Source organism: Solea solea, chromosome 5 (genome assembly GCF_958295425.1).
Source record: "Solea solea chromosome 5, fSolSol10.1, whole genome shotgun sequence".
NCBI lineage: Eukaryota > Metazoa > Chordata > Actinopteri > Pleuronectiformes > Soleidae > Solea > Solea solea.
The window spans coordinates 3,801,460-3,813,273 of NC_081138.1; the positions used below are offsets into that span (position 1 = coordinate 3,801,460).

General features: G+C 38.6%; 1 long non-coding RNA gene across 1 annotated transcript; it reads left to right on the top strand.

The window, feature by feature from the left end:
- Positions 1-5,954: 5,954 nt before the first annotated feature.
- LOC131459166 (uncharacterized) lies at positions 5,955-11,814 on the top strand. Its single transcript, XR_009240212.1, has 2 exons — positions 5,955-6,139; positions 10,230-11,814. It is a non-coding gene; the product is annotated as an uncharacterized LOC131459166 (long non-coding RNA).

Here is an 11,814-nt window from a genome sequence, read left to right on the forward strand (position 1 = left end):
TGTTCTTTAATTATAAGTATAAATCTCGTACAATAAAAACAAAAAACTGAAAAGTTGCACATTGACAGCATTTGAATATGTACATCTTTAAATTCTTCTTCTTTTATTTTTTGTTTAGAAACATGTAAATCTGGCTTAATTCTTTTAATGTTTTGTTATTTAATTATAAGTATAAATCTCGTACAATAAAAACAAAAAACTGAAAAGTTGCACATTGACAGCATTTTAATATGTACATCTTTAAATTCTTCTTCTTTTATTTTTTGTTTAGAAACATGTTAATCGGGCTTAATTTTTCCAACATTCCTCAAATTTTCTCATTTAGTGTTTTTTGTTTAGGAACAACAGCATATTCAAAGTCTTCCCCTTCATTTTCTCACAACCTCTCCTGACTGTCCCTCTCCTCCTCCTCCTCCACTTTAAATGGCTTCATCATAACCTCATCATATTCAATGTTATGATTGATTATGAGTTGTATAATGAGGTTTGTGCTGTTGCCACAGTGCTTCACTGTCTTCCCACACACATCACACACCGCATGGTGGGTTTAATTTAGACTAGATCCTAATAGTATAGTTACTTTTCACTGCGCTCCTGTTAATGATAAACTACACATTTAATAACAAAGGACTAAAATAGCAATATTTTAATATGAGAATCAATCCTAGAAAATGAATGTCTGAGATATGAAATATGGATTATTTTTTTTTAGTATCGATCCGCACAGCAGTGGAATGATGTGGTTGAAATATCGCACTAATGACTTAATAACTTATAGAAGCATATTTCTTTGTGAAAAAAAAATACTTCATCGCAGCTGAATGGGCCTTGGGTATCAGAAGATCTCCAAAAAATTGGAAAATACAGAAGACTGTAGGCCAGTCCTGGACAGTTTTTGTCAAAGAATCACAGATGCTTCCTGTTTTGACTAAATGGCAACCAATATTGATCATGATACTGTATAGAATAAGTGGACACAACTTGTTTTTCAGTAAACGTGGCCCCCCCTCGAAAAACAGGAGAAAGCGGGGTACCGTCAAACGTGATGCATGGGATGTTTTCTCTTTTTAAGAGAATAAGACATGAAACGAACAAACACGTGTATACTGCAGTACTGTATGGCCCACTCACTCAAATCACTCCCTAACCACTGCCACTTCACTACCAAGTGTCACTCCTCATCAAGAGACACTTGCAACCTTGAGGAGCATTTCTGATTTTTGGGGGGGGGGGTATACACTAAGACATGTCAAGGTGGTGGAAATCAAGAACAAAGTACTTAACTTGACAATACCTAACGTTTTATCAACACAGAGGGTAACTTTGTTTTATCTCGTGATAACGTGTTTTGCTACATGAAAACATACAGACAATTTTAACAAGCGGTTTTTAGGTCACGTTTACTGTTGCTTTTAAATAGATTCCTTTTTAGATGTTTTGTAACAAGGTACAACACACATTTGGTCTGACTGAAGACACCTCTACGCACACGCCTTACAAGCACATGACCTGTGGCGACGTACATCCTGCACGTCTATGCATCCGTCATGAGTCCTCCCTTCGTTTGATAGCTGCTCTTTACCTAGCCCAGCTGCCACCAAACTGGAGACACTTCCAGCACCGTGATGTCATCATAGACCCAGTTGAAGGGATGAAATAAGCCACAGAGGACAGCCAGCTGGCTGCGGCACAAACTTCACTCACAGATACCCCTTCCAGCAAAGCCCACGATGTTGTCATGTCCCTGGTAAAATGTGCCCTCACACCATGAGGCAGCTGAAGACCTCCGCCGCTGGAAACCAAGGAGATCCAGCCTCCATAATCCAGTCAGAAAGCCATTGTTTGAACAAGCCTTTCCCCCTTGCCAGATTAACAAAAACAGACAAACAACTGGTCACAAAAATGCAGAGTGTGGTCTATGGAGGACCACAGGGAATGCAACTTCTTTTGCTCATCCAATGCAAACGGGGACAAAAGATTACAAGGTGAAAAGCTAGGAGCTGCAGTGATAACCTTAGCCAAATACACCGCATTTGGGCAAGTAACCTTGGATGTTTGTATATATGTATATATGTATATATATATATATATATATATATATATATACATATATACATATATACATATATATTATATATATATATATATATACACACACATATATAGATTATAGGAGGAAAAAATTAACAGCAGCCAGTGAACTGTTGAGATTTACATCATTAAACATAGAACAAAAACAAATACAAATTGGACAACTGTTGGTGATAAAAGTCATGCCGTAGCCTCTTCATTTGAAATGCTCCCATCTGTTCATCTGTTATTCAAATTATTAATCGCTGTAGGGTTCAGTACCCAAAGACGGCAGTCGCACAGAATAAAATGATCTAAAACACAGCGGTAGAGGCCAAAGATTTGCAGGTCACAGACAATGGTGTGCAGAGCCCCCGATAGTGAGCGGTACCGATGAGGAACAGGTGGAACTGATCAGGGAGCGGTCTGCGATCACTGTGGAGGGTAGTGGAGTTGGAAGCGAAACAAATGGAACACAGGTGATGCTACTTAGACAATTAGGAAACACCAGGAAAACCAAACACAAGCGTGAATACAAAGTAAATCAAGTCAATTTAACAAAATACACGGGGACGAGAATAAAACACAAAGTAATACAATACAATAAATGCAGAAAAGACAAACACCAAAACAGTAGTCGAGGTTACATTGTGGCCATATATTTGTGATATTTCATGGTTACATTTGTTTAACAGAAGTTTTTTTGTGTGTTTGCACGCTTCCTTCTTTATCTTATCTTCAGTTTCTCACAAGCGCCCTGTTCAGTTGTCAGCCATTCAACTTGAGACACTTGATTGAGACACACACAGATGGGAAGTAATCATATATTTTACTTACCAAAATAAAGATCCGAGAAAAGCAAAAGCTTAATATAGATTTGTGTTGCAGAGCATGTTTTCTGTCCCTTCCTGCCCCGCGAATAAGTCCCATCAAAGTGAAGGGGGTCCACTTATTCATCATCATTATTTCTCTCATCTACTCTACACTATATTTTTAGCTAAGACCAGCTACAATAGTAAAATGCCACTTACATGTTAAGGTAAATCAAGAGTAATTGTTACAGAAGCGCATTGCATTCATTTGATGAAAAGAGTAATTCATTTTTTGGTTTGTTTTTCTGAGTAATTTTTTTCCCCCTCCTGTTTTTCTGAGTATTTTTGGTTGGTTTTTCTGAGTAATTTTTTTTCCAATTTCTGTGCAAATTTTTTTCCCCTCCTGTTTCTCAGAGTCATTTTTTCCCGAATTATCGAGAACTCTCGCGAGAACCTCCGACCTTGCAAGTGACTCCCATATTTTCAGCGGTCTCCTGATCGTCTCTTCTCGTCCACATAGCCAGCCTGAATGCATTTCAAATGCATTGTAGGAGCCACATTTGTTTATTTGTCTGTCTTTTAGGTTTTGTCAGGTCTCCACTGGTGGCAGTATAGGGCTTTCTTTATAGTTGCAGGTGTAGGCAATCACGGGGGTATGGGGTAGAGGATCATACAGTTTTTTCAAGTGAATGCAATGCGCTTCCGTAAATTGTAATACCTTGCTGATTATTTGCAAGAGAAGCACATTCTGCAGGAAATAACATGATTTCACTTAAGCTGGATTCTTAAGAGCGCTGTCTTGCCTTCTATTTTATGATTAATGCATTTGCAGTTTTAAAACCTTTAAAACAGCTTTCATATGTAATTATGAGGAGGTATTGGGCTTCCAGTTGGATCACTCAACGTCTGAATCTCCACCAAACTGTCCCGAATAAACTGACCACAAGGTGGTGTATGTGACAGCCTACCTCAGCTATATCCCGTGACATTTCTGAAAGCAGGCAAGAAAAAAAAAACCACACTGTTTTCAAACTGACAGCATTTTATTCACTGTCTCAGTGTCATCTGCTTTTCACTGTTAATGTTGATCATAAGTCAGCAGGTGAGGTAGACCTCCTCCTTCACCTGTACAACTCATCCACTTTGACTCTGAAAGTGAAGTTTGAAAGGGTTTTAAAAGAATGACAGGAGGCAAAATATTGTTCTACATTTTAGAAAACGGCTCTACCACCATAATGATGCATAATGATAATAAAACAATCATGTCAAATGCACGTCTTTGGAGTCAAACTGACTAACTATATGTGGAATAGAGATTGTTTTTTAACAGTTAACATTTAACATTTAAGTCCGACCAGTCGTTAAGTTCTCACATTCATAAAAATAGACGGCCTTAACTCGGACAGGCTTTCTTTGCAGAGTGAGATGTGAAGATAACAAAAAAAACATGATTAATATCCGCACTGAGTCATCCTTGTCTGGCTTGAGCAACATATTAAAAAAGAGGAACTATGGTTGTTTGGTGGGATCGAGGCTCACAGCCTTATAAGGACGTCTATGTGTTATTGTGTAGACACCCAAAAACAAGTTACATTTATATGGCACCGAAACAGTGTCGACTTGCTGCTGCACAGCTTTACCTTTTACTAAAAGGCCCCCCCTGGCCACTGTGATTTTGCCTTGTGATTCACCTTTGTCTAATAATACCCACAGCCCCGTCAGTATTGTTGAATCTTGTCCAGGAAAATGAGGAATCGGGAATAAGAAGTGAGAGGGCTGGATGTCCCCTCACACGCTTGTCAAGCGACCGTTCCATGTCATTGTGAAACACATGACGGCCACTGAAACCCCTGGTGACTGTCAGCCAGGAAACATGGACTGTCCACCAACAGAACTGAAATATTCTATGAAGTATTTTCTTTTACTTTCGCAGATTTCATATGAGTCACGAAATACAAAAAAATGAAAAAGTTATAGGATTAACCATAGTTTTGTCAGTCGATTACAAAGATTTACCTGTTGATGTCTTAGATTAGACGCTCAATCGGATGCAAAAGTAACAATAAATCATTTCAATTTGCATTTAATGTATTGTTTGAATTTCTATTCCATACAGTGACTACGACCGGCTTTATCTGTCACATGCACTGGGAGAAATATCATTGAGATGCAGAGAATGTAAAAAGCCAAAGTCCAGTTCAAAAGTCAAACACTTAAATCCAGAGGGCAGGCAGAGTCATCCACAATAAGACATCCCAAAAAAAACAAAAAAGCAAACACTAGGATAGGGAAAAACATTTTTTTTACTTGTTATATGGCCTTACCCGGTCATCTTGGACCTAACCCTAACCTCACTTCTTCTCCATGCCTAACCCTAAACCCCTGGGTGCTCTTTTCCCAGAAATTGAGTTGTTTCTTGTACGTGATATACTTAGACGCCGTCTCTTCTTCCACTTTTCGGAGATTTCTCCCTATTGTAGTGAACACTTCGGGACTTCTAGCTTGGGGAATAGTTGCCCGCGCCGGCTTTTCATTGGCAGCCGGCCCTCAGTACGTCACTTCATTATGAAAGCCAGTTTCGAATGGTCTAAAAAAGACAAAATATCCAGTGAGCAGCAGTTGATATAGACAAAATGTCTTATTGATGCCAGAGGTCACAGGAGAATGTCCAGACTGGTTCACAATGGTAGTAACAGTCATTTCAGAATCAGAACACACCTTGTGTACCTAATAAAGTGGCTGGTGAGTGTATGGAGGTGAAATAAACTTGCGATGAAGAGGCAATATCTTGTTTTAATTTGCAAATAATGACGGGCATAAGTACATGGTGCTATTTAATAGTAAAAAAAACAACAAGATATTTTGTATAAACATTGAACCTTTCTTGTATTGTATGCTGAAACCTTGCAAATGACAGAAAAGGGAAAAAGACATTGAGGCAGATGTGCTGAACTCATCAGCAGAAACACTTCATGTTGAATTTACAACATTAATACTGCCAGTTAGAAGGAAGTTTGCCACCTTCTTGTTTTAATAAGGAAGAACAAGAAGGAGAAGAAGAAGAAGAAGAAGAAGAAGCCTTATGGTACCAACCTAAATTGGTAGAATTAAGGAAGTTTTTAGTTCCTCTGCTAATTCAGAGATATATAGAAAGCCTGCATTTTTCAACCACCTTTGGCAATTTGCTTCCAGCAGTTCAGCAACTCCCTCGTGGACACCTTTACAAGTCAACGCTGCGCGCTGTACTGTGGGCGACGGTAAGACTGGAGTAGATTTGTTCTCGGAGTGAAACTGTGGGCGTTTCCTGACTCTCCTTTCCTTACATGAGCAGCTCGCTGATATGAGATGGAGTTAAGATAGACATTGTGTTGTGTTTGGCTGTGTTTACTTTAATATTTCCAGAGCTGTGTTTTCAGATAGATAGATAGATAGATAGATAGATAGATAGATAGACAGACAGACAGACAGATAGATAGATAGATAGATAGATAGATTCAGTTTTGTAACTTACATTTTTGACTTAAAAATGTTATATTTTTGTGTATAAGACTAACAACTAGTTTGTTTTAACATAAAATGCACAATAAGAAGAGAAGTTTAAGTTAATACAGGTGTTTATTCATTCACTAAACTTTTCTATAAAGTGCCTTTTTTATAAAAAATGTGTTTAGTTCATTGCCATACACATTTAAAGCAAGTTATTATTTGAATTACTCCATAGACTAATAGTCCACCTTGTTTAAAAAAAATATAATTTTTTTTTAGCTTTTTACTGAATTACTCAACTCGCTCAGAAGAAAATGGTGACAATTACGACATTTGAATACTGCCACAGCAGGAGTTACAGAGTGTGGACATCAACCTGCAGTCATTCTGGCCAAACTGATGTTCTGCAGAGGAGGAGTGCAACACTTCCTGTTGCGACGTACCCTGTATCCTGTTTTCCACAGTCAGTGGTCATGCGTGTCATTCCCCTCTGCATGCTAGGCTGATGTGTGGGCACAATCTTGTGACCCTGCGCCGCGAGGACAAACGCAAAAAAACACCTCAGACTTCATCAAGTTCTGTTGAGAAAGGACGACATATTTAGTCCACTTTGCTTAAGTTGATGTGGACAAACAACATAATTACACCGTACACAGTTTTAGCACTTTAGCATAGCCTCTTAAAATAAGTGCATGCTAAAATGGTGACGAGAACATTAACACCTCCAAACAGCAGGGCCAAAGTTCTCAGGGCCAAGCTCTGTGACTGTGGTGAGACCGTACATGAGCTTAAACCAGCAGAGATCCTGTGACTGTGTTCAGACGTGTTCAGTTACACCCTGTGGTGGGAGCAAACCATGCAGAGGAACTTCACAGCGTGTCGCTTACACTTGAAAACAAATATATCACGGCAGTCGACTTCATTTTGTACAGTGCGATTCACCGGAGATGGTGTTTTATAGAGTAAAAGTAGCTTGATCTGTAAATACTGGATTCAGGTTCATGTAATGATGGGGGGAAAAAAAATCCAGATCCTTTAAAGTAAGGGTCTTCAACATTTTCCAGGCTAATGCTAAGCTATTCAAACACTACACAGGTTCATATATTCATGTTTTTATGAGCAATATAATTTAAATTAAAACATTTTGTGACCCGCCCCCGCAGTACCTCTATGGACCCCCTAGGGGACCTGTTGAAGACCCTCTGCTTTAAAGGAACAAGGAAGAGTGGCTGTCAGATCTGCAGCAGCTGGTTAGCCTAGCTTAGCTCGAATACTGTGGGCTCTGTCTTCCACGTCGCACAGAGCAGCGCACAGTGCAGCGCAATTGTCGCTAACGTCCAACCGGACAGAGGATCAGTAGAAGACCACGTACGGACCATGTGTGAGGCAGTAGGACCCGTATCTGGTGCTGCAGTTCGGTTTGTTTCGGCCTTGTTCGGACCGCAGCCCAAATCAGATTTTTAAGCGTATCCAGATTGTAGCTACAGTAGCTTGATTTTTTTTGGCAGTCATAAACACATAAGACCCAATCTTTCCAAAGCTGATTCAAACCACATTCGGAGGTGGTTTCTGTGTCACATCGTATCTGATGATAAATAATAACTGTTTTACTGCTGATTTCAGCAGAAAATCGAAATAATCAGCAAAGTCAGTGCCAACTATATATATATTTGAATGTAGCATAGCATAGCAATGATTTGTAGTAGATTTGAGTTCTGATTGGTTTGATTGATGTTACCCCCGAAACACACCTATAAATAATTACACCAAATACAACCCCTTTGGAGATGGACACACCCTTTAGACCTTATAGGGTGCTGGATCTTAAAGGTCAGTAAAACATTGCAACTCATTTGAATGTCTAATTCAAATGTGTGAGCTGTGGAAGTGGGTGAATATCTGACATTCAAGTCATATGATTCAGATTTTAAAAGTCCCTCAAAAACCCGGAGTTGAAAAAATGGCCAACGAGGCATCACATTTTAAAAGTGTTTGCCTTACTTGTCAGACAATCAGTGTTGTAGGGTTACAGATTAAATAAATGGAACTTATTTCTAAAATTGATTGTTTAATGTGTACTTTAAAGAGTCATTAAATATTGGACTGTCATGAATAATAACCCTAATCCAAATTCTGTGGCGCTTACAAAACATACTGACCTCCATTGTTATCCTTTAAACCGTTACAGTAGTGCAGTTGGCAGTAATTCTTATTCTAAATTATAATGAAAAGTTCAAAGCCTGGTATTTCCCTGATGGAAGAAACAAGGTATTTCCCAAAAAGTAATACAATTGCCCTGGAAATTATGCAAAAGGCCCCCAAATATATTACGCAGAGATAAAAAAAAAAAAAAAAAACAGTGTCGTTGATGCCGAAAATGTCAAATTAATCCCATAATTAGCTGGGCTACACTGTAAAATAAATAAACAACACACTGGATTATAAGTACGGATGGCACAATACCACACACTAGAGTACATATCGATTCAATATCAGTCCGATACAGTCATTTTAAACCGTTTAAACTATGAAGAGTCATTTCAAGCTATTTCAAAAACATGACTCTCCAACTGTGTGACACATTCTTGAACAAATAAATAAACAGCCCACAACATGACTTGGCTAAAGCGCTGTTCCTGAATTTTATTTATATGTTTGCAGTCTTTGCATAGTGAAATATGCGATATACAGGACCTTTGGTTTTGATTCTAAACAGTATCGGACTGATACTAATTGTTATGTCGTTATAGCTATGACTGTTTAGCAAAAGTAGCATAGGACTGCTTAAAGTAATTCTGTAAGTATTATTGGCTGAATGCACCTAAAACAATTTATAGATGCTAAATAATATCTAAGTAACCTTCAATTGTAATTTGCCAATTGGGTAAATTTAACTGTGTGACAACTAGATAGATATTCCATTAAATACATAATGGAATTTTTGTTCCTTCAGCCACTTTATTAGTCAAAGAGTTGCCTGCTGTTGCTTGCCACTGGACGCATGCACAAATGAGTCAGTACATCTCTGACTCGTACTTCACTAAAACTTGAGCGTGGTCAGAGTCACGTGCTCTGCGCGGCAGTCGTGTTGGGTTTCTCGTGCTGTTGTTTCCACCGCTGTCTTCATAAAAGCCAAATCCTTGATTATATGGTTAAAAGACAGAGTGGAAACCATTAAAACATTAAATGCAATCCTTAATCTGTTTCAGTGAAGATAGTGGTGTTTAGTGTTTATCTTAATTGTCAGATAGGGACTAAGGAAAATGGAGTTTTTTTATTTACTTTAGTATTTTTTATTTACTTTAGAATGTGATCTGAGCAACACAACACGTGGAAAAACACTGGAAAAAAACAAGACAGGGCACGTGATCTATCATGGGTAATGTTTTGGGTTTTTTGTAATGTTGCAATCAGTTACAGTCTGTTACACTTTTAGCCATCTCTTCTTAAAGCAACACAATGTGTAACATATGAAGTAAAGTCACATTTTCTCATTCTTTGAGTGGCGTTATGGTGCTGACCCCAAACCCGGGGTTCCATAGTGCCGGTGCAGGTGATGTAGACCTGCACAGGCTTTGCCACTCACCCTGATATTGGAGTTATTTGTTTATCTATTTATTTATTTATGAACACTGTTCTTTGCTTAAAATTATACATTTATGCCTTGGTAATGTCTCATTTCTGTTGTTTTGTGCCTTTTGATGCCAGATAAGATGTGATGTGACCAAAAAAACCTTCTGTGGACATTATTTTTGGTGCACAAGTCTTATCTGCCTCTGCATCTCCATGTGCTAACTGTAGTTTCTAATGTCTTACACAACAGTAACCATTATTATATTTTGGTTGCACTTTCCCACACAGGATGATGCGTGTGCAGCTTGAACTGCATGTGCGTGTCGGCACCTGGAACCGGTGGATCCAGGAAATTTCAACAGGCCAGACTGCATCATGTAGGAAAGCAACAGTGGTTGCACAAAGATTTAAGGTTAAACAGTTACGGTGGAAATCAACCATTAGGCCATAACGTCTCACAAAAACAGTGCAAAAACAAGCAGCTCTCGTCAAGGCCTGGATTATCCTGACCATATGACACAAAATGGATTCATTTAAAGGCAACCTTCAAGGAACTGAATCTGAAAGACAAGTAACCAGTTCCTCATTTGACGATATGTCACTCTTTGGTGTGCATGATGCACGTACTTCATGCTTTGGGTCACAAGGAAGACGGAAATACGGAGACAACAGTTCTGTGAATTATAAGCAGACTTTAGGTCACAAACAAAAGCAGAGAGACGTGGATCTGATAAGCAGTAGAAACCTGTCTTTCTGGTCATTTAAGTGACAGCAGATGTGAAAAGGGTTTGGTTTAAATGCAGTTTTCAAATCCAGACGACCTCACTATTTAAAATGTGGTTGACTAAATCATTCTTTCAAAATTGCTGAATTATTTCTCGTAAGGTTGGAATGCATCTTGTGGTGGTTTTACTGGATTTCCAAAAATAGTTGGCAGAAATAGGGACAGTACACACTAATGCACATATGCAGCAATATATGTAAATATGTCAGATTATAGCTCAAGGCTAGTTTCCACCTGGAGTCTCTTGGCAGGTTGGTGGAACATTAAAAAAAAGACACTTAACACAGAGATAACAAACAAAGACAGAGCAACTGTAGAAAGATAAAAATCACATGGCCCTGCGATGGACTGGTAATCTGTCCAGGATGTACCGACTATCGTCCTATGTCAGCACCCCCAGCGACCCCGCCGTGGAGGATTAAGCGGTAGAAAATGGATGGGTGGATGGAGGTGGAGCCAGTCCATGCAGGATTTTATACATTCAGGCAGGCAGTTTTAAACGTTTTATTTTAGGAGGTTATATCTATAGGTAGAATATTACAGAATATCGTGTATCGTGTAAATTTTCAGTGCTTTTTTAGAAAGTGATTTGATTGGTTTGAGGGTCGCCACTCCCGCCAGTGACCAGCTTGTAAAACAAAAGCTCAACAATAGCTTTCATTTAAGATGAAATGAATGGCTAACAACAGGCATTTCCTGTCCTTTGCAATGTATGTACTTGTCTGCAACTTCATGTAAGAGAACACCTCAAGTTTCACTTTCATCATGTTAGTAAAATAATATTCAAAATAATAATAAGTCACAATTACTAGTTAAATGATGTTAATTTGTGTATTTGATTAGGGTTATCATCGCAGAACGCTCCGGTAATTGAAAGTTGTGCAAAAGTCGCAGTTAAATTATCGCGATTCCAAATTCTATAGGGTGTAATATGGGAAGAAAATAGCACAGAAAAGTTTGGGCGGTCTACTGCTTTTAGGCATTCTTTGCACTCATCTCTTCATGATTATTATTATTATCATTACCTCTGTACGAATGTTCTGTCTGTTTGTCGATGATCACCTGTATAAATAAAAATGTACATAATCA